Genomic DNA, 23,210 nt, shown 5'->3' with positions numbered 1-23,210 from the left:
AGAGAGGAAAAACACTTTGCATCACAGCAGTTTGCCTCCAGTTTATTTAACAAGCAGCAAAAGAACAACAGTGAAAATGATTGAGTGTTTGTGTTATTTTATCATGTATTATTATAATTAGTGTAATTTCCATTCAGCATGTTAGTTTAGAGCAGACCGTGCCTCCATCCATCAATTAAACAAGGTGAGACATGCGGTTTGAGTTTTCATTTTAGCTCTGTTGTGTCTTCTTTTTATTAATTTGTAACAGGTTTAGTTGCAGCACAGCTCACAAAACACAAAATGTGAGTAACAAATTATTATGAGAAAGGAAAGAATAAAAAACATTAAAGAGATTCAGACTAAAAAGAACAAAAACAGAAAATAGAAATAAAACACAATGGAATAACATCCTCAAGCTGTGTCTTTTATGTTTGTTAATCATGTGCACAGCAGCTGTTTTTGTTTGTCTGTTTGCTGCATGCACAGCAGCGCTGTGTCCACTAGGTGGCAGCAAATAACCAGTGAAATCTGAAGAGAGTCGAGAAAGTCTGAGTTTCAACATACCAGCATGAACAGTCCTGAGGTGACTCAGGCAGCTCTCCTCTTAAGAGACTCACTTGTTATCAGTTTGCTGCCACAAACAGTTTGATCCTTCAGGCTGGAGCTGCAGGACGACGTGCAGCACCAGGAGTGAAGTTTTATAATGCAGACGCTGAAACTAATGTCGGGTGGGAGCTCTCATTTCCTGAGCACAGACATCTGGCATCTGAAATCAAAGGAGGAGGCATGTTTTCAATCAGCAGGATCATCAGACCTGAACCAGGGAGGGCTGCAAGGACGGTGCAACTGCAGCGTGATCTGCTGTCTGTCCGCTGTCCTCTACATAAAACTATTTCCACTGTCAGGCCAGCATTTCATTTTTATAAAAAATGAAGATAAAACTAAAATAATTATGGGTGATTGATAAGGTATGCACACTTGTCTTATTAGTATGTCTTTTCGTTTACCACAGTTTAATAGTTTGATCAATTAACAATGAAATTACCACCTATTTTAAGTGTTTTGTGAGGATTTTTACTCGAAAACTGGTTGTTTTCTAGCTTAAATCTTGGTAATGTGTGTGTGTATGTAGATTTAAAAACACGCATGCACTTTCATCAAACGAATGAAACGAAACATGTTCCTGGTATGGACACCAAATGTTCTGCATCATCTGACGCTTCTGTAATGAACCTGCCTGTCCAGCAGATGGCTCTACAAGCATTGAAAGAAGACGAGAGTTTCAGTTCAGGGGCAGCACTTTCAAAGATCATCAGAACAACAAGTGGAGCAAGAAAACCAGCCGCCAGAGATATTTTATTTATTTTATTCCATAGTAAGACACGTTTAGAGTAACCTCTTAGTCAAGCTCTGCCTGTTTTCTTTCCTATTCTACAAATTACAGGAAGATAAAATAAATACTGAGAATCATACATCTGAAGTTTTGTGTTTCTAGAAAGAAGTTTGGACTTTTTAAGTGGAATCCTGATCAGATGTTTCTGTAATCGGCGCCCAGTGGCCATTAGTGGTACTGCACATTAAAGCACTTTGCATTGACTTCAGCGTGGATGACAGCGGGGACGAGGTCAGATTAAGAGATCAAACCGCGGTGATAAAAGCAGCCTGCTGAGATCAGACCAGTGTGAGTCAAATCAGAGGTCGCTCTGTTGTTGTAGCTCTTCTGATTATGTTTGACTTCCAGAGCCCCGTCGACCCACCAGGGGTCAGTCTCTGCAAACTCATGCGATGTGGACAAACCTTGGTCCAATCCTCTGAACTTCATTTCAAATTCTGGCCCGAATCTTCCAATAAGCATTAACAAGAAAGGTTATTAAAAATGATGCACAACAGACTTTCTATTAGATCCAATGGAGGCGCCATAAAAACATCTTAAGTTTTAAATATTTCATTAAAGCATTAAACTCATTAAAGCTCAAACCTGCATTCATTGATTTTCTGGCCATTTGGACCAGTCCTACAAGCTGTGCACACAACACTGACCTATTGAGAGTGTTGCTTAAAATACAGCAGATACGGAGCAACATTAGCATTTATCTGGAGTCGTGTTCGTGTCCACCTGATGGATGTAAGTTCAGTATCTCCTCTCTAACTCCTGAGGAAAATATCTCGCTCGTTAGCTGCTGAATGCTCCATTGTGTTCATCAGTTAGTTGGTGTGTTGCACATAATCTGTCATTACGTGCAACACCTTTCACTCTCCAGTCTGTCCAATCCCCCAACCTCCACACCCTCAGTTTCCACCTCACTACCTCCTGCACTGGCACTGAGCTTTGGCACTGGATGTATCGTGAGGGGAGGAATTGTCCAATATGAACAGGTTTAACATACCATGCACACGGATTTAAATGAGTGTTTGTGTCCATCTACACATGCTTGAAGCTAAATGTTAGCATGCTAACAGGCTCACAGTCACAATGCTAACATGTTTTAGGTCGAGGATCTACAGTGTTCACCATGGTCATAATCGTAGTTTAGCATGTTAGCATGCTAATAAGTAGCGATAAATACACAGAGCAGCTGAAGCTGATGGGAATGTCGGTAGTTTTGCAGGTATTTAGTCATAAAGTATCTGACAAAGTGAAATTTGGACCCAATGAAAACAACAATTCATTTAATAATTGTTGAGACATTTCACTCCTGGAGCCACGAGAAGAAAAGCGAGGGGATCACCATCATTAGGATTCATCTGCATGCCAATCCATCCAATGCGTTTTGAGATATTTCAATAAGAGCCCAAAAGAAAACTCAAGGAATCACTGTAGTCAGTAAAATTTCATGGCAGTCCATCCAGTAGCTGTTGAGATATTTCAGTGGTGAGCCATGAGCCGTGCCGCTAGTGTGGACAAAAATCAGAGCGTCTCATTAGAAAATAACTGCTGCACTTCACCGAAGGCCACAGATCAATGATTACAGTGTCAGAGGGTCTACAGGAGCGTTTCTCCCTGAACTTACACAGAGGTGGGCTCACAGTCGGCGAGCACTGCTTTGCATCAGCATCCAGCCGAGGCAGAATTTAATCAAGTCATTTTCCATATTTGACACAGCCTGAAAATCAAAAAGAGATCACATGTGTCAATGCTAATCCTATACAGGCTGAACCTCACCGCCACCCCCACCTCCTCTCCCCGTGTGTGCTCCATCCATTTACCCGCTAACTTACACCCCTCAGTGACAATATGATTTCGGCAGTAATGTGTTTCTATTGCTCTTCCTGTGATGCCCTGCGGCATCGCTGCACCGCTGTGTGGAGAGCTTGGAGGGCTTTGGAGAGCCTCATTTACCTCCATAATCTGTCACAGTCATCAGCATCCTACCATGGTGTAAAGCACTCATGCACACACAATAAAGAGATAGAATAAGTCCAAACCCAGAAAAGAGTCCTTGTATATGGCTGAGTTGAGGGAGAATTAACATAGTGAAGACGCTGCATTATGCAAATGTGTTATGGTTCCTCTCTGACAGTGCTGGTAAATTGGATGATGTTTTACGATGATGTAAGAGTGAGTTAAGGCACGATGGATCAGTGCCTTTAATACCTCTTTGATATGCGTCTTCCTCCTCGGGCGAGCCCCTCCTCGACTCGTCCCGCTCCGAGACGCCGAATTCGTCGGCTTGCCTTCGCGACGCCTCCCACAAGCTGTTATGGTTCTTGGCGTTCGGGCTCGGAGAGTCAATAAGACAATAACACAGCGTTGGATTAGTCTGCGGATGAACTGGGCTGACTGTAGGAGCTGAGAGTGTTAAACCTTACTAAGGGGATAAAAGGATTGGAAATGTGTTTTGGCTGCTGAGTGGCTCACCCAGCAGTCATTTTATGTGGTTAAAAATAAAAGAGATGCAACTTTTTTTGGCGAGGTTTGCAAGCGTGAGGAGAAGTCAGGATAAAGGGATCACCTGCAAGGTCAGCCGCTGAGACATAAACAAGAATTAATCCTGTTACAGTGGCTAATGTTGAGTGAAATAAGGGAGTACTGCAGTAACACACACACATAGACAGAGCAGCACACACAGGACGGCGGCCTTGGCTTTGTTCTAAAGCTCTTAGCCGTTTGTCGAGTGTTACGCAGGCTCCATTTACTCCTGATTGCCTGTGACTGGTGACCTCTGAACCCAATCCACACAGGTGCAGCAGGACGAACCATCAATACTGGCAGCAGGTTGTTTTTGCCTCTGGGCTACTGGATAAATGATGCCCTTGGTGGACACACACATTCAAAACACGAGCACACACACTCAAACAAAGACAAAAAGAAAATCCTGCGCCGGCAGTTTAGGCCATTTACTGCAAATCACGTCAACTTGACATCAAAACGAGACATTTTGCAAACCGTGCCGCCGTGTCTGAGAAGTCGTTTTGTTTTTAAGCAGCCTTTGATTTTATTTGGATGTAAAAATCTCTTGAAACTTTTCTCTAATCTTTGCATGTGGCTTGTGAAAAACAGCATACTTTGACCTCTTTAGGCGTCTAAAAACTATTCAAATGAAGAAATCTGATGGGAAAAATCACTTTTGGTGGAACTACTCATAACATTTACATATGCAACATGTGACAAGCTGTAAGTAGACGTCTTTTTAATTTATCATAAGGCACGAAAGGTTGGAAACCATTGTGCTAATTGGTTTTCTTACTGTTCACAAATGAATGGCTATCAATGGCTGCCTGAAACTATACAAAAAACACATCCAAAAATCTAAAACTTTGTAGTTAAATTCAAAGCAGCCAACAGAAACTCTGAGTAGGCAGCCCCAATGTTCACAAATGAATGGAAGCCAACGGCTGCCTGGAATTTGAAAAATGTAAACAAAAACATGAGTCTGTTTATTTGTAATTTTCATGTCAACACCTAAAGCAAGATACTGGTGGTGCTTCAGCCCATTCACTACAAATCATGTATGTTTTATGTTGATCCTGATCATTTTAAAGGCAGGCAGCCATCATTGATGATCATTGATCATTGAACTGTTGTTCACAACTGAATGGAAGCCAATGGCTGCCTGGAATGTGAAAAATGTTAAATTTTACAGCTGAATTTACACTTTTAACAACATGAAAATGATTGGTTATGTAAAATAAATGCAATTTGCAATTATGGGGCGAAATAGTGCAAACTCCTTAGTGTGGTCCTTTAAAGGAGACTAGCAGTGTTTCTTTTTAGGTCAGCTGGTTTTCCCTCTTCAGAAGGAGACATGTGCTGCTTTTCATTCTCGACCGGTAGTAAATAACACTTTCACAGAGCAAAACAATCATTTAAAACTCCAACTGGACGGTTTTTATATCAGCGCTCTATCATATTTACTGCTGCCTGTCAATCACCTGTTTCTCCTCCAGGAAATAACCTCAAAATCATGACACCTCGCTGGAGTTATTATCACATCTTTGTCTCACAGTTCTGTTTCTTAAGTGTTACAAGAGTTAATTTCCAGTAAAGTTCACAACGACAGATAAAAGAGAAACAGTAGACGGACTGTGAAAGACATCGGCGTGCATACGGCTACAGTGTACTGTACTGTACACACAGATACTCTTTCTTTCACACACACACACACACACACACACACACACACACACATCAGGGTGATGAATCATGGCCTTGTGGCAAGAGGCCTTGATTTTGGGACATCATCCAATATCAGGCCTTGGGGAAAAAGAAGAGACGATACACTCTCTCTCTCTCTCTCTCTCTCTCTCTCTCTCTCTCTTCATATATATATATATATATAAACCACCCGAACCCTCCCTTGCCCCTCATCCTCCATCCTCCTCCTCCCTCCCATCCCACTGTCATCCTCCCCCTCCACATCCCAGCTGTCTGAAAGCCTTGTTACAGATACAGCAGATTTAGTTGGGGGGCCGGGCACCCAGGGACGGCACACACCGGCTCCCCCCTCCTCCTCTCCCCCACCGCAGCCTCCCATCACACAGGGAGTAAATGTATTCATCTCATCCTCTCCGGCCAGAGAGGTCACAGCCTTATCTCGCCCTCTGCTGTAGCGCTGTCAGCTCACCAGCCACAAACCATAACTTCTAACTGCTAGCAAGAGCGCCGTGTGGTCGGAGGCTGGCGAGGAAGAGGCAGTGACGAAGGGGGGAGGGAGAACAAAGAGGAGGAAGGACCGGACAGAGAGGGAGGAGAGAGGGAAAAGGAAGAGGAAAAGGCGTCAAGAGAGAGGAGGAGAGGGGTGTGTCGAAGGTGAGAAGGAGGGAGCGTGAAAACTGAAAACTACCAATCAAAGACCAAGAAGCAGCCACTTATTTAGACTTTTACTGAGTCCCATAAAGACTCCAACATCATTTTCTCAATCAATTAGCCCCAATCTGAAGTCTGTAACATCGCTGAAGTTCACTTTAGTATCATGTTCCAAACACATGTGGTACTGCAGGTATTTACTGGAAAGCTTCTCACTTCTCTGAGTTACCCACAGGCTTTGGGTACTTGCTGGGAAAATCCACAGTTCCAGGTCCCATAAACCACCAGTGGGCTCTGTGTATTTGCTGGCATAACTCCATCTTCCCCAGTCCTGTAAACCACTGATGGGCTCCTTGTGTTTACCTCACTTTCAGATTCCCTAAAACCTTACGAAACATTTCAACGCTGATGCACAATTACGTGGAACAAACACTGAATTTGGTGAGAAATAAGATTTTGCAATGGTCGTTTTCTGCAGCTGTCAGTAGATGTTACTAAAGATCCATATTCTGCTGCGAAGATACTGACATTTCAAGGAAAATCCTTAAACGTGAGAAATCACGGCGCACAGAGTTCCCCGGTCTGGAGATTTCTTCTTCAATTAAGAGTCTTGAAGCCTGAAAATAGGTCTCAATGACTTGTTAAGACGGATGAGTTTTGCAGCGAATTTAAAGACAAATGAAGATTGTGTGAAGCGGGGGAGGGGTGAGGGCGGGAGGCAGCAGGGAGGCTGGTGCTGCTGGTGGTGGTGGTATTACATGCAGCGCCCTTCCCCTCGACGGGAAGTGTTTTACAATGCAGCCGTCAGATGTCGAGGAAGGCACTTCCACCAGAGTCCAGTTAATTAACCACATCAGTTTCTTAATGTGATCAGTTTTAATTAAAACGGAATTTAATCGGCAGTGGTAACAGGAGGGTAGCGGCGGTGACAGTCGGGGGAGGGGAGGGTGAGGGGTGTGAGGAGGTTACGCCACAGTGGGCAGGTTGCTTAAATGTGTGTGCATGTTTGTGTGGGTGTGTGTGTGTGTGTGTGTGTGTGTGTGTGTGTGTGTGTTAGCGCCGGGAGCTGCAGCAGCCCCGGTTTCCCTCACTTCAGATTTGTGGGTGTCTAATTAATATGGATGGAGCATTAAGCCTTTTGGACTCTGGTGCCTCTCATTTCATGACTATTAATGATTTTAATGAACTGGGCTAATAAGGCCGTTTTTCTCCGCTGAGCTCTGGAAGGGCTATCCGACACACGCCGGGGTCAGGAGGACGGGCCCCCCCGGCCTCCACATGGGAAATTAAAACAGCACTCACAAACCCATTAACGCTACATTGTCCGTGCGCTCATCAGACGCTCAAACACCGCGAGCAGCGTGTGAAACTCTGCTGATGAGGAAGGAAGACGGTGCCGGCCGGCCGTCAGAGGAGGCAGGTCACAGGGCGCCGTGTGGAAGGGAAGTGAGCGGTGAACGAAACCTTTCTCAGACATCCAATCCGTAACATCCGTAGAATCTTCTGTTACATTTTCTCCCATCTTTCATCACTGATGTGTCACAAAGCAAAAGTCTGGAATGACAGAACAAGATGCTGAATGTGAAGCGTTTTGGTGGATATTCAGGATTCCATCCATGAAGTTTGCATGGGGTGCCAGCCATGCTAGCAGCGTAGCTTTACGCTGGTCCAGACTAAATCATCTCAACAGTTGCTGGATTGTCATGAAATTCTGCCACAGGATGAATCTGCAGTTGATATTTGTGGATTTCAGGGACAAATGCGGGTTGGATAGCGACAAAATTAGGTACAGATGTTCCTCTGAGGATGAATTTTAAAACCTTTGATGATCCTCTGACTTTCATCAGGTTAAAATCTTAATTTGTCCAGTGTTTTGCTTTATAACCTGCAAAAAATAAAAAACCTGCAAAACTAATGACATTCACAACGGCTTCAGATGTATTTTGTGTTTAATGCTAATTAGCAAACGTTAGCGTACCAACATGCTAAACTAAGATGCTGACCACGGTAAATGTGGTCACATTGTTAGCATGCTAACACCACTATGCAAAGTCAAGCCTCACAGAGCTGTTTCTCCTCTTTTCGTTTGCGCTGCAATAGTAAAAAAAAAAAAAGCCTTTCTATGGGCTGATTAACCACGCTTTCAGGGCTCTGAGGTTTCTCTAAGTTAACTTTGTGCTCCTGCAGCTTTTACATGAACCTGATGGCATTCAGACTTGTGCCGTGTTCAAAAGTGTTATGGAAATGTTATGAAGTCCAACCTACCAGGATGTTTTAGATGTTCAATTACTACTAAGACTTTTACATAACAAGTAAAACTGCCTTCAAATACAATAAATGAGCTGAATCTTTGCTTCAAATGATCAATAAACATTCCAGATAGAAACACAATCCGATCTGCTTTACGAATGACAAGTCGTTTCACATGAGCAGGGAAAAGCAGCCTTGATGCATGAGGGTTTTTTCTGTCCAAGCTCCAGTCCAGCGATTCTACTCGGGAGAGCTTTTGTCCTGTCCTGCGGGAATGAATGTGTCTCATCTCATTTTAGTTCATCGAATCAGCTCGGAAACAGTGAAACACAATAAAGTAGCTGTGCTGCAGAGGCGGCGGCGTCCGATGAAATGAGAAACAGTGCGTTGTGTGACTGAGGATTGTGTTCGTTTCCCAGCGAATACCAAGGTGAATTCTTTTGGTTTTTCTTCTTTCATGTCTGTAATCGTGAGGCGAGAAACTGTGCTGACTTTCATCACGAACTTCAAGGTCTGGTTTAAAAAGGAAGAAACTGTTTCCCATGCATGAAAGCTCCTGACCTTTGCTGCCATCCCACACTGAACACTATCCCTGACCGCTGCTCTTTACAGCACTTTCCTCCCTCAAGGGGCCTCAGACATTCCCTCCCTCACGCTGATAGACAGCCATTGATTATCGCTTCATTGCAGCAACAAACAAAGCTGTTGAACTACAGCCACTTGACTTCGTCCTCCATCTTCCCTCCTTGCCGGCTGGGTCATATCATGGTGGAGTTGGTGGCCTTGTGCGAGGAAATTTACAGCCCGATGTAACCATCTGTTATGCAGCAAACGCATGGTGTTCACCTTCTACAACGCACTGCTTTGTATTGTAAATGTGCTATTAGCATTCATGAAGGTATTTACATGCATTCACAAGCCACGCTGCCGGTATTTATATCACACATTGCACACAGCAAAAGTTATGGCATTCTCCCAAGTTATGATGGCTCCCCTTAAAGAGACAAGTCACCAAAAAGCCCTGTGAGAAAGTGCAAAAGATGAAGTCTTCATGATGAACTTTGCAATTGTGCTTTTCAAGGACAATATGCTAAGTGTGCAAAATGCAATTAGTTTCCAACCTTTCTGGCTCTTTGCCCTTCACTTGTGGCCGCTTGTTGTTTGAGATGCTTTAATTTAAATGTTTGAAGCCCACAGAGGCACATTTGTCTAATATTTCACAAAACAAAGGAAACATTTCATCCAAAGTCCTGAAAAATGCATTTAAATTTGCTTAAATGTTCTTTTTCACTCTCCCATTAATCGTCTCTCAAGTTCATCTTGTGACTCTTTGGAGGTGCCCGACCCCCAGGTTGGGAACCTCTGGACTAAACTATCTAACTGCATATAAAGTAGTTCAAACTCACTTCACCTCCAGCAGCTACAACAGTAAAATGCTGCTCTAACATTGATGCATTAATGATCTCATAATGTCATACTAGTATGTCAGTCACCAAACGAGCACTAGCTAACTAAGCGTTAAGTTTATCCGAGCACATGTGCGTCGTGATCTGGATCAAATGGTTTTGCTGGCTGCGACGACCTGGAGGCCAGATGTTCAACACCTCTGATCTATAGTTTTCCAGCATTAGCTAATATTAGCCGTCATGAACTACTGGTCACAGCAGACAAAATAAGCCTTTGCAGAAAAACCAGAGTATTTAATTGACAAGGGTGCATTTTATTGCTGATGAATTCATCTTTATATTTGTGAGAGGATGTAATGTGTTTTCCCTTTTGGTTAACTTGATCTTTACCCCACATATCGCTGTGGTGCAGCCAGACGTCGCCTCGGCTTTAGTATAAAACTAGTTTTAACGTAGTGCTCAGTGTGGACTTCAGAGACAGCGTCAGTAAAGTTGAGCAACAGGCCACAGGACAGTGAATCTGATTATTTACACCTGTGCTTTTCCTTCTGTGACATGTCCCCGTCACCTGATCTCCACACCCACCTGCACACCTGATCCCAATTGCTTCATCAGCAGCCCTGTATTTTTGTCTACCTGCCCATTAGCCAGAGTTTTGTCTGCATCTGCTTTATGCCCTTTCGGCTGCCTCTCCTTTGCTGACCTCTGCTCTGTCTGTGACTGATGAGTGTGACTCCACACTGCGATCCACTGATGCTTCACATGTGGAGGCTGATGCACAGATGTTCAAGGCTTCTGATGCAGGTTCACATCCTGTCCCATTTTTATTATTAAACCAAGAACACAATCTATCAATAAGAGGTCTGTTGTCTTTGTGCACCCATTAATAAAAAAAGAATATTCTGAATAAAGTCATCTTATACATCTTATACACTCTGCTTTTTACTGCACAAAATGAGCAAAATATGTTTTAATTTTCTTTGTATTAGAAAGCTACAGAGAACAATGAGGCTGGATAACACACAATAAACTGAACTTTTGTTTATTCATTCATCTCTTTACTCTATTCAGTGTAGTATATGTTTGTGGCAGAATTAGAGCTTCCGTATTTTATTTATTTTCATATTTTATTTACTACCAAATTACGTATTAACCATGGAGGTGTGAAAGCCCTGCTTCGGCCGTAATGAATGACGTTCATGATCATGAAAGCCTGCACTGGTTTGTGCATGATAAGACAGGGCAGCACATGAGCTCGTGCAGCCTGTAGACTCCAGACTGTAATCTTAAAAACTCCTTTTCACCGGATTTTAAATGTCTTCTGGTTTGTTTCTGGCTTTAGGGGAACAAGGTCAAATGTTGGACAATTAGCATCGAAAACCCAACGCTTGACTTGAATATTACAACCGTCTGACACCGCTGAACTCTCCACTGTGTACATCACAGTGAATGAATGAGCATAATAATAGTCATGAAACATTATGGGGAGATAAATGACTGTGGCCCACTGGCATTTAGCTGGATGCTCCTCTGTATGCCGGAGACGTGCCTCCTCTCCTCAAGGCCTTTAGCGGCTGATATTCTGCTCGGCTCTTGATGGGTGAGGGAGCAATAGAGCTAATACAGCAATGGTAGCTTTTACAGCCACATCTATTACAGCCACTAACTATCTCATTTGTCCTCCTGACCAAACAACAATGGCGGCCGGCTCAGGTTTTAGCAGGTCCGGCTGCGGTCGAGGCGGACGGCAGCTGAATGTGTGGAGGGACGGCTAAGAATCGGCATACAGTAAGTATTTCATTTGGTCGTTATTGGGCCCCTCACTGACATAGTCATTATTTTTCGTCACCATTAAAGGCTTATTGCCTCTTTTTTAATTAAGCAAGTTTCTTAATTAGATGTGCAGCATTCAGGCCTACAAACGGCCTGTCGCGGTAATGAAGTAAAGGCCCAGGTTTATGGATGCAGAGTGGATAAAGAGAGAGAGCGTGACTGTGTGCGTGCGTGTAGGGGGATGGCGGCTTTCTGCTGCTGAGAGTGATGGTGTTTGTTCGCTTATTGTGTTCTCAGTGATGAATGCGTTTGCGAGGCGAATAGAGCCGGGGAAAGAAAAAAAAAAAGCTCCGCCACAAGGCAAATAGTTTCTTCATATTAGTCACCATTGACATCCTATTTTAGCGCGGCTTGATCTAGTTAGCGCTGCTGCAGTGAGACGTTCGGCTGCCAAACATTAGCCTCATCTCTGCGAGACATCACACGCCGCCTCACAATGAGGACGTGCCCTGAACGGCAACAACCCGCCGCCGCAAATGGAAGGACAGAGCCTTCCGTTTCTGCGAGATGTTTTGTGCGCTTGCATCTTTTAGCAGGGTAATTCACGGTGCGTGCGTCAATACATCATAGGCCCCTCTAAATTGAGCTTTGAAACACAAAGGGAAGGGCAAACAAGATGGACACAGAAATCAATCTCCCGCCTGATAACACTGAGTGAGCGCACATGCTGCCGCTCCGAGAATTGACAAGGAGTCGGCATGCGGCAGTATCTGTCTATCTGCCTGTGATGTCCTCCGAAAACAATCGTCTCTGACACGCCGTACACAAGCCACAAGGCAGGCTCAGATAAGGCTATTTAGTCCTGACCAAGCTTGAAGAATACCATACATGCATTGGCTCACAGAAATTGAAAGAAGAAAGGACAATCAATGTGGACGTTTGAGAGAAAATATGTCATGCTGAAAACCATCAGGGCAAATAAAAAGTGCACCTGTTCCCAGTGTTTTTTTTTTTTTTTCCTCTTTCTGCAGCGACGGCGAGCTTTCATTTTAATCTTTAAAAACCTTTTCAGACTCAGATTAAACAGGGGAAGTCTGAAGCAAAGCCCACCTGCATCTGTCAGTGCTGGTGATGAGAGGGAGAGAGAGAGGGGCTGGCATGGTGAGAGCACAGAGGCCATGTTCTGTTGCTGTTGCGCAGACTTTATCTCAGCCCTGCCTCTGAGCTACTATTGATCTGAAGCACATTAGTTCTGCACTGGGGGACTAAACGAGGCCTACAGAGCTCTGCCACAATCACGCAGCAGGCTAAAGATAGGCTTTTGACTGGAGACCTCTGCAGAAAGGGATGGAGCTCAGGCCAGAACACATGCAGGTCTGCTCGGAGGAAAACTCACGTTTTCAAACCTCTTTTTTTCCAAGTAGTTTTGACAGATATTCCTGTTGATTGTGATGACATGTTGCTCAAGATGAATTACAAAGATTTCAGAGATGAAGACTCTTTACTCTGCAGGACAGGCAGCACGAACTTTCTTTAAAAGGTCCAATTCAGCTGCAGTTATCTAAACCACATATCTGGCCGACAGTCAAACAAGGGCTGCAAATAATACTTATTTCCATCTTCAATTAGTGTGTCAATAGTTTTCTTTATTAATCGATCTTCGGTTTAGTCTAAAACATCGGAATATAGTGAAAAATACTCATGAAAAAGTTTTGTTTTGTCCAACCAAAGACCAAAAAGTAAAGACAATCATTTTACAGCAATATAAAACTGAGAAAAGGAGCAAATCTTCACGTTTGAAAGACGGATGTTTGACATTTTTCCTTGATAAATAATTTAAACTCCTTAAAGGACCAGTGTGGAGGATTTAGTGGCATCTAGTGGTGAGGTTGCAGTTTGAAACCAACTGAATACCCTCCCCTCACCCTCCCTCCACACTTGTAGAAGAACTTACGTTTTCCACAAAAGCCAGTGTTTGTTTTGTCTATTCTGGGCTACCGTACAAACATGGCAGTGAAACATGGCGGACTGCTCTAACATTGGACTTTGTCAGTATCCTGTTTTCCCACCATTATTCAACCTTCTTTTAACCTGAACCTTAAACAAGTCATTTTTGTGCCTAAATGTAACCAAACTACAGGCAAATGATGTCACATCAAACAAGGCTTTAATGCGACGTTCTGGAAGGCAGTTAGGAAAGGTGTGTTTCCTCATTTAATGTGGAGAGTTTGTTCAGTCTGACTTAAGATTTATGTTTGTGTTATTATTGAACAAGAACAAGAACAAGTGGAGCTTGCATTGATTGCTCTCATGGCTGTTGGCATTTTTGGGAAGCAAATTCCAGCATGTGTCCAACGTCTCTTTAACTCAGCTTGCTGTTTTTTGTGCTGCACCTGTTTCCAGCTGGGCTGCAGTTGCACGGTAGCCTCAGAAATAAGAAGCAGATTTTTGCTTTAGCGGCTTCGTGTGTATTCATGCTGCTGTGGCTCGTTCACATGTCACTGCCTCTGTACTCCGGGAAGTCTGAATGTCACAGGTTATGCTGTGAGATGTTTACTATATGCAGAGACTTTCCAGGCTGGATGCTTGAACTCAGCCTCGCATTGTGAGAGTGCCGATGCCTTCCAGAGCCAGATTCCCTGAGTGTCCCTGGAGAGAGACCTGACAGAGAAAAGCCATAAGACAAGCTTCAAAGGACACACAGAGATTGCCTGCCTCTCCTCCACCACATCATCCTTTCTCCTCCCCCCTGCCTCATCTCACCCCTCGCCTGCTCGGCTTCATTCATACATCAGATGGAGGAGATGGAGGCACACTAGTATGAAGGAGGGAATGGGTACATTTGCAAGCCGTTCCCTCGAGGGGCTCTAAGATTGCCTCCATTTGGATGGACTGTCAGTGGCCAGGGGGCTCTTCTCCCCAGACGGCCCCAGCGCCATGCCCGCATCTCTCTGATTTTCCTCACCAGCTCCTGCTCCGGGCCTCCAGCCTCGCTGTGTGCCATCTGTGCCCGGCGGAAACCCAGGCTGGAGTGCTCCCTCTCTGGGTAATCTTCTCGCCGGAGCCCCTTTGATCAGAGCCGATACACGAGGCGTGGCCCAGGGGAGGCCTGCTGCACCGAGCGCCCACCCTGGAGACCCAGCGAGCGGGTTGGAGGTAGCAGAGAGGAACATAAACATGGAGCTATTATTAAACTCGTAATCAGAGTAAAAGCCTATGTTCAGTAAAACTGCACCTTCTGGAAAAACTGACATTTGGAGTGGGTGATGGAGAGCTTTCATGGAAACCTCGTTATATAAAAGCTTCTTCCAGTTACGCTTGCTAACAAAACGTGTGCTCCCAGTTGAGAACAAGCTATCATGAATTAAGAGTTTACACATATTTCCCACTGCTTCAAGAGATTTCTGACACCATTTTGTTGCTACAAGGTTCACAATCAGAGAACAGGCTTCTCATTTCTACACGACAGATTTCATCAGCTAAAATGACGACTGTCAGACTGCTGCAGCTAGCTAGCTTAAGCTAATGCTAACATTAAAACTGTGAGTTGTTTGAAGTCTCCAGCTGATTTTTGAATGTTTCCAGCAATTCGTTTCCAAACCAGCAGCCTGTTAGAGGGTCTCCTCACGAGCTAATGATCCATTTAGAGGAAATAGACTATTGTAAGTTATCTTTATATAAAGTCAAATGGATATAGCGAGTTAGATCTGGGATTACTGTGCAGCGTTTTAATTAAAAATGTCACGTAAATGTTGTTCATGCTAATGTAACCCATGGATGGTGTGAAAGCTTACTACAGAAAAACATTACGCTTTAATGTTTAATGTACTTTGCTTGTTCAAGGATTTGAGTATGAGGAATGAACAGAGGAGTAACTGAATACTGCAAATGAGGCTGTTCATTTCAAATCAAATAGGACAGCACCTTATGCTTAGGAATAGAAATGCAATAGTCTTCTAAAATTTCAGCCATACAAGATCATACATCACTAAATGAGTAAAATACAATGACTACAAGTATTTAGTACCATTTGTCGATGACAAAAAAAAAACGTTTCCAAAGGTAAATGTCTCCACCTGGCAAGAAAAACTCCACTTCCTTTCCTTCCACGGTTCATTATATTCCCAACATTAAGCATTTATATCATCAAGTCCTCTGCAGAGTTGTCAGCACCTCATTTAGGGCGGCAGAGAGGGTCTTACAGGATGGTCTGTCTCTCTCTCATCCCCGCTCTTTGCCATCAGCATTTGCCATGTTGTTGGAGATGATCAGAGGACAGGAGAGGATTTGGTGAGAGGAGAGGAGGCAGAGCAGATGCCAAAATACTGTATGTGATCTTCTGTCTCGCAGCCTTTTCATGCATCTCACATTTTCTCCCCTCAAGGAAGCACGCAAAGGGAAGCGAGATCCAGGCTCGTGTTTGTTTTACACTCTCTCACTCAAAGGGAAATATTCATTAGGTCTTCCTCGGAAATATGGGGGCTGAGAGGGACGAGGAGAGCAGAGAGACGGGTAGAGACAGACAGGAGGAGAGGAAATAGAGTTTGTGTGTCTCCATAGGACTGTTTATTTGCCTGCACATTCCTCAGTGACCAAACATGATGAGAGAACATCAGTATGCTGGCAAATAAGGGCCATATTATGGAGCAGCAGGCAACATTAGGGCATGGTGATAGTGTATCTGGGCTGGGTGGGTACATTAGTTTGTAAGTAATGCACGCCCTGAGCACTGGCAAGCTTTCCAGAGAGTTATAATCACTGTGCGGACCAAGGGAGGGGAAATGCATCACCATCACCGATGGATGCTCTGATTTACAATCGCTCACTCTGACAAATGGAGAATAATTTATAAGTCTCCCCGCTGTTCTTTATCCAAAGGGGTCCATGTGACCTTTTTTTTTGACTCAGAATGGAGTGGAAGCAGATTATTTGGCATTAAAATAGTCCCATCTGGGCTGTTTAGGTGGTGGCTCAATGGTTCAGTGGATAAAACCTTTTAAGTTTGATTCGTGGTCTGAACGCTCCTCCTGTGAAGAGGATGATGCTACGCTTCCTCGTCCTTTCAGAGTCCAAACACACACAGAGGCTCTGTAGTGCTTAACTGCCCATCGCCTCTGCCAACAGTCAAGGCCACATTAAGCCAATGGACCACCAGCCTGACCGATGTCACCATAAAAATGACAGGTAATTAAAATGTATGAATTTAAATAATATGACATATTTACTACCAAAAATGACAGAGTTCAAGTACCTCGGGGTTCACAAAGTGAGGGCAAAACGGAGCGTGAGATGGACAGGTGGACTGGTGCAGTGTCAGCAGCAATGCAAACGTTGTGTCGGACCGTTTGGTGGAAAGGGAGCTGAGCTGGAGGGCGAAGCAGTCGATTTACCAGTCACCCTATGTTTCAACCCCCACCGGCAGTCATGAGCTTTGGATAGTGACCAGGAGAATGAGGTCAGGGACATAATGAGTTTCCTCTGCAAGGTGTCTGGGCTCAGCCTTAGAAACAGGGTGAGGAGCTCTTGAGGTGGTTCGGACATCTGATCTGGACGCCTCCCGGGCACCTTCCTTTGGACGTTTGCCAGGCACGTTGAACTGGCAGGAGACCACGAGTTACACCCAAAACACGCTGGAGAGCTTACATATCTCACCTCGCTTGGAAATGCCTCAGGATACCCCAGGAGGAACTGGAAACGCTGGTGAGGAGACGGACGTCTGGACTACCTCGCCTAGCCTGCTGCAGCCATGACTCGGCCCTGGATAAGCAGAAATGGATGGATGGATAGGCATAAAAGAATAAGATTGTTTTATAATGCTAAAAAGTCACAAACCTTAACTTACATTGACCAGCAGAATGAAATTTAACTCACCGTTGACCCTCCACACAATGCTTGGTGCTAACTGCTGATTTCACCTCCCTAATGTAAGAATTGTTCTTTAAGCAAAGGATTGGTTCAGTTGTTTACAAGTCTACCTTCATGCCTTAACACCATATATACTGTATGTTTGAAACGGTTTGCCATGGTAATCATGTAATCTTCAAACTGTCAATATGAAATGCAGCTAACTGGGAGACAAAATCCACTGCAGCTACAAGGATGAAGGTACTAGCTTGATTTGGCTGACCTCATATTAGCTACACTTGAGCTTTAGAATGGATTTTAGCACAGATTGCAGACTGTCCATTTAATCCCAAACCAGTATGAACTGAATTAAAATATTGGACAAATCAAATCAAGGGGACACAAGGGTCTGTATGAAATTTCATGGCAATCCATTCAAAGGTTGTAGAAATATTTCAGTGGGGATGGACCAGCATTGTCATCGCTCGAGCCATGATGGTAGCCTGGCTGCAGCTTTGACAGTTGGAGAGGCGGCGAAGGATTGAACTGTACTGTTTGTTTGTTTGCCTGTACGTGGTTCTGATTGTTTTCCTGCCTTCCACCACATTCCACTGCATGATGGGATGTCCTCAGCATTCTTCTAACCCTGAACAGGAACAAGCAGGTAAATAAAATTAATCAATCACAGCTTTTTTTCCTGATGAACAAATGGCTTTTTTTCTGGTCTGTTGAGAAAGTGACTTGACTACAATAGCCAAGGACACTGGACTCTGAGTGAGGGCTGGCGGTTCAACGTGTTTTCTTTGGAGCAGACTATCACCTTGAAAGAATAAATCATTGACAAGGTGATTGTCCTCCTCGTTCACGTGGACAGTGAGGCGGATGGAGTGTCACAGGCGCTGCTTCCTGAGACACGTTTTCAGATCGGACAGGGGAGAAAATGGACAAGTCTCAATAACAGAGGAGGACTTGGTCAGTCTCTTCGGAAAAGTGGGGAAACCGTGACCCCGGAGTGTCTCGGCCGACGAGCTGGTCACCTCTGGGAGCTGCTGTCCTGTCCCACCGTCTCACATCGCGTCCATCGATACGTTTTCGACGATGGCCATCACTGTCAGTGCCTTAAGCTACTCTGCAATCTCTCAAATGCCACCTCCTCCCCAGCCCCCCAAATCCCATCCACATCATCCTTCAATCTTCATCCTCCTGCTCCCCTGGCTTATCGATTTTCTATTTTCCCTTTTCTCCCCCTCCTCTCCCCTGTCCTCCAGCTCTCTCCATCTTCTCAAACACACTTCCAACAGTTCAGCCTGTCTCTCTGAGGTTTGTTTTATTCTGTCTTTTCTGTCCTCTCTCTCTTTTACTCTCTTACTCGATCTGGTCAGAGCTTCTCCTCTTTGACAAGGTCGAAGCCCCAGCCGTGCTCGGAGCTGCTTAAGCTTCGTAAATGGAGATGTAATGTAATAGAGTGGTTGGGTAATAGAATCTATGAGGGCTGGGTCTGATCTTGTTAGAGAGGACCGACCTGGAAAGGCTCCATCAGGATCCCGAGGCATCAGCGGCCTGAATGGAGGCTTTGTTCAAGAGTTTCACGCCAAGATGTATAGAGGAACGGGCATCAAAAACTTCCTTTTATTACGTTCATTAATTATTCATTGATTTTAAGGGCGAAATTCAAAGATGCAAAACTTTATTCCAAGTTGGTCCAAGTGGGTTCAGGCAAATGGGGCATTCAGACAGTCCTTGTTAACTCAAAAAGTTTGAAGATTTTAACTTTGTCAGCCATTTAAGCTGCTTCAAACTGGTGAACATTAAAGGAATGAAGGGGTATTGAAACATTTATGCAGTATTTCATGTGCACAGTGCAGGTGTGTTATACAAAAACACTACATTGAGAACTGTTGCTTTCAGTATTGAAATAGCAGTGACACGTTCACCATAACACACATCACTGGTAAATGTTTTTGTCAAGTATCTTAGATATGGTTTTAAGGAGCTGACATGTACTGAGGCAGGATGAGTTACAGTCAAATTTAATGGTGGTGGAGACCCAAACAGGGCTAAAATATTGGACTTTTCCATCAGGTAACCAGAAACACTTCACACTGATAATAAGGCTCCTTGTCTGTTAGATGTATAAACAGTTAGTGTTAATGTGAAGTTTGCCATTTTACAAAATTAACTGGACAATTAAGGGTCAATGACTTCATCTTGTGTTCTGCTGCATTCAGGGAACAATGGAGATGTCCTTTAAGTATTTCATGAATTCAGCATCTTCATCTTGGTTTATTTTTGCACTATTCCAAAAATAATATATATCCACGGCTGCCAGTATTAACTTTTGTTGTCCTTCCAAACCCTTTGACTCCCCTCCCACCGAGCTGAGCAGTTGACCTGAGCTGCTCCTCATGCCTACTTCACATGTACTATTTTTTAAAACACAGTTTTTCCTCCTTCATTCTCCAAAAAGAAAACCCATGTCCTCCATCAAGAGAATGCCAAACCACCAGGTGGCCATGATAATCATAAACTTCATTTATTGGGCACATAAATGCAACACAGTGTGCTTAACATAAAAGCAAATAACCCTAACCTTAACCCTAAAGTTACATTGATCAGAAGCCCGAAGAAAAGCTAGTACCAACAGGCGCCTCAATAAAAGTGGAGGTGTACTTTTATGGATAAACATGTAAAAGTCCTGTGAGCAAAGGTTAGCATCAGCACGATTCCAAGCACCTTTACACAAAAGGACTGTTTTCAGTGATATAAAACTGAATTTGTATGTGGACAAAAGACCAAAACTCACAGAAAAAGCTGTTTTAAATAAGGCTCATGTGCACGTGAACGAGGCATCAGTCACCTCCTCAGTACCTGCCTGCACACCTGTCCCTCATTCCCTCTAATCAGACACTCTCTACCTGCTCTTGTCCTCAAGCTACACTCATCTCACTTCAGCCACTTTATCTAATGTGCCTCATAGCTTTCGCCGCCCCTTCGTGAACAAACTGCCTTCACTGTTGCCAACATTGTTTCTGAATGAAGACTATTTTTACTTTACCTGCTCTTCCTCTGCAGCCTCCTCTCGGCTCTTTGTTGCTCTTATCATATTTGACCCAACTCAGTGCACAACACAGGTGGCTCCTCACAACACAGGAAGAACTTTCCAGCTTTGCTCCTAAACACATTTAATCATGAGCTTGTTCATAACATCAGAATTTGGCTGCTGCTCCTCTTTCTTTGTTCTTCATCACATTGTTTGGAAAATGTCCCCTGACCAGATTGCCTCTGCGGGAACAACAAGCTTGAATGACTGCGAGACCCTTTTGATCGTGAAGGGACTAAAATCTCCACACATTTGTTCCTTTATTGAATCACTTGCACTACACACTGTAAAAGTTTCCATACTAAAACAATTATGGCCACCCAATGAATGCATTTTTTTTACAAAGCATCTCACAGGACATTCATTTAATTTGGAGACGGATAAAATATGAAAATCACTAAACTTGAGGATCACGTGACCTTTGGTAAGACTCAACGTTTCTTTGAAAGCTCACAGTTTGGAGGACAGTCCACAAATATTTTTCAGGATTATTATTTTTTCCAGCAAAATTCCTCCATCAATTGAAGGTTACTCCATTGCATTGACAACATAACAAAAAAGTTCCCAAAAGGATGAAGATTACTCATAAAATGTGTGTTTTCTAAAGGAATTCTTGTGCCTGAAAAGAATTCTTGGTGCATTGAGGAAAAACGTTCTCAAATCTGCTTTTAAACCAACTTGTTCAGACGAGTAAGATGCCATCAGACGTTTCAACAGCCGTCTGTCTTCAGCAAAAGAAAGCTTTGGGTTACTTATTGTTCTTCTCCCCCCTCCCCAGTCCTGCGGCCTTGTTAAGCCCGTGTCCCGTCCCACGATGGATCGCTGCTACTTCCTCTGTCCCATCAGTGGTGACCTTCAGCGGGACTCTGATGCAGTGGGATATCACCCAGCTTGGCAGCACCAGACGGGCCACCGCTAAGGCAAGGACGCAACCGCTGTGGATCTATCACGCAAACAAACGGCCACTTCCTCCTGGAGCGACGCAGGGATACATCAAACTCCAACACAACAGCAGGTCACGGCTGCAGGTGTTCTGCCCACCAACTCTTTCTCACGCAGGAGCAAATGCTTGGCACTCCAAACGTTTGTGCAATTTGTGGAAATTAATGAGTATATTTCGTTACTCGGAAAGTGTTAAACAGAAGAGACATGACGACACAACAATATGTCGCAGAAAGTGAGGGGTGGTCGGTGGAGATATTCACCTGCAGCTCTGACAAAACAGGTTCAATCATCAATATGTGGCTCAAGTTTGCAACTGAGGGAAGTTTTCTGAACATAAAAGTTAAACTTAACCTAAACCAGAATCATTTGAAAAAGTGATGCTAAAAGTCTACAGGATGCACAAAATCAATAATAATGTTCAATTATATAACTGTGTTGGTGGTAGGGCTGAACAATTAATCAAGATATTATCAAATCACAATGTGGTGAAATGCAACATCCAAATCAGAGGAGCTGCAGTTTTCTGATGAATGGAAAACGTCTCAGAACAGACATTTAAACGAATCATTGTTTGTACAGAGCACAGCAAAAATCATCATGTTTATGTTTTTTCAGTGAAAATGAAAGCAAAAATTACAATTCCCACTTAAATATATCCACAAAAAATGATGGCAATGTGATTTTTTTTTTTTTTTTTTTTTTTGCATATCTTTCAGCCCTATTTGGTTGACAGCAATACTTGACAGGCAGTAAACGAGCTAGTAGTAGACTAGCTAGCCTAGCTTAACCTTCACTAAGTTTAAAGCTGCATTAATTGCTTTCTTTGGCCACTTGGGGGCAGTGACGCTGACGTATTAGCACATTCTGAAGTTGTCATCAGACCATGTTAGCGTTCATTCTGAGTCTTGTTTGTCTTTCAGTGTAAGTAATAATAACTCTGAGCTCAGGTTTGGTCTCCACCAACTCCAAGGCTCGTTGGCTGCTGAATGTCTTACTTTCTTCACCAGCTAGTTAGCGTTAGCTGATGTTTGGCGCTGGGAAAGCAGTGCAGTAGGTTTACCAACCTATTAGATTATTATTATATTAAGATTATCTAAATTAAAGAATTAAGCAGTTGCAGTAAATGGTTGCAAATTAAAATCTTTGTGTCAACAAGAACTCTGCAGGGAACTTGTCCCCCCATAGCAAACATATGTAAAAACATTAGCTTTGAGTGCAACCGTACCAACAGCTTCAGGAGTAAGTGATAGATTTTAATGGCAAACAATAACTGAGCTGCATTATTTGATGCGCTTAAAAATTCAAAATCTAGATTAAAAATGAGAGAGCAGAGTAAAAATAAATTGAGCTAAAATATCTGCAGCCTTTTTTTGGATTATTTCTGCGCTAACACATCACCATGAGCTTTATTCTCCATCTGGAAGCACCCCCTCCTCCCTTTGTGTCCATCAGCGCCACACTCACAACTCAAGAGATTTTAGCATCCCGGCGTTTTCAAGAGTGCTTTTCAGTGTGCGTCTGCTGCATAGGCCACTAAAAACATGGTCGGAGCGTGTGGTAAGCAACGCGGGTACTGTTAAGGAAATGAAGGCAAGCACACAGAGCCATAAACAGGCCGGGATCCCTGACACTTCTGCAATCACACTGTTCCCTGAGTTAGCCT

Source organism: Chaetodon auriga, chromosome 1 (assembly GCF_051107435.1).
Source record: "Chaetodon auriga isolate fChaAug3 chromosome 1, fChaAug3.hap1, whole genome shotgun sequence".
NCBI classification, from domain to species: Eukaryota; Metazoa; Chordata; class Actinopteri; order Chaetodontiformes; family Chaetodontidae; genus Chaetodon; species Chaetodon auriga.
This window is presented reverse-complemented; position numbering follows the sequence as displayed.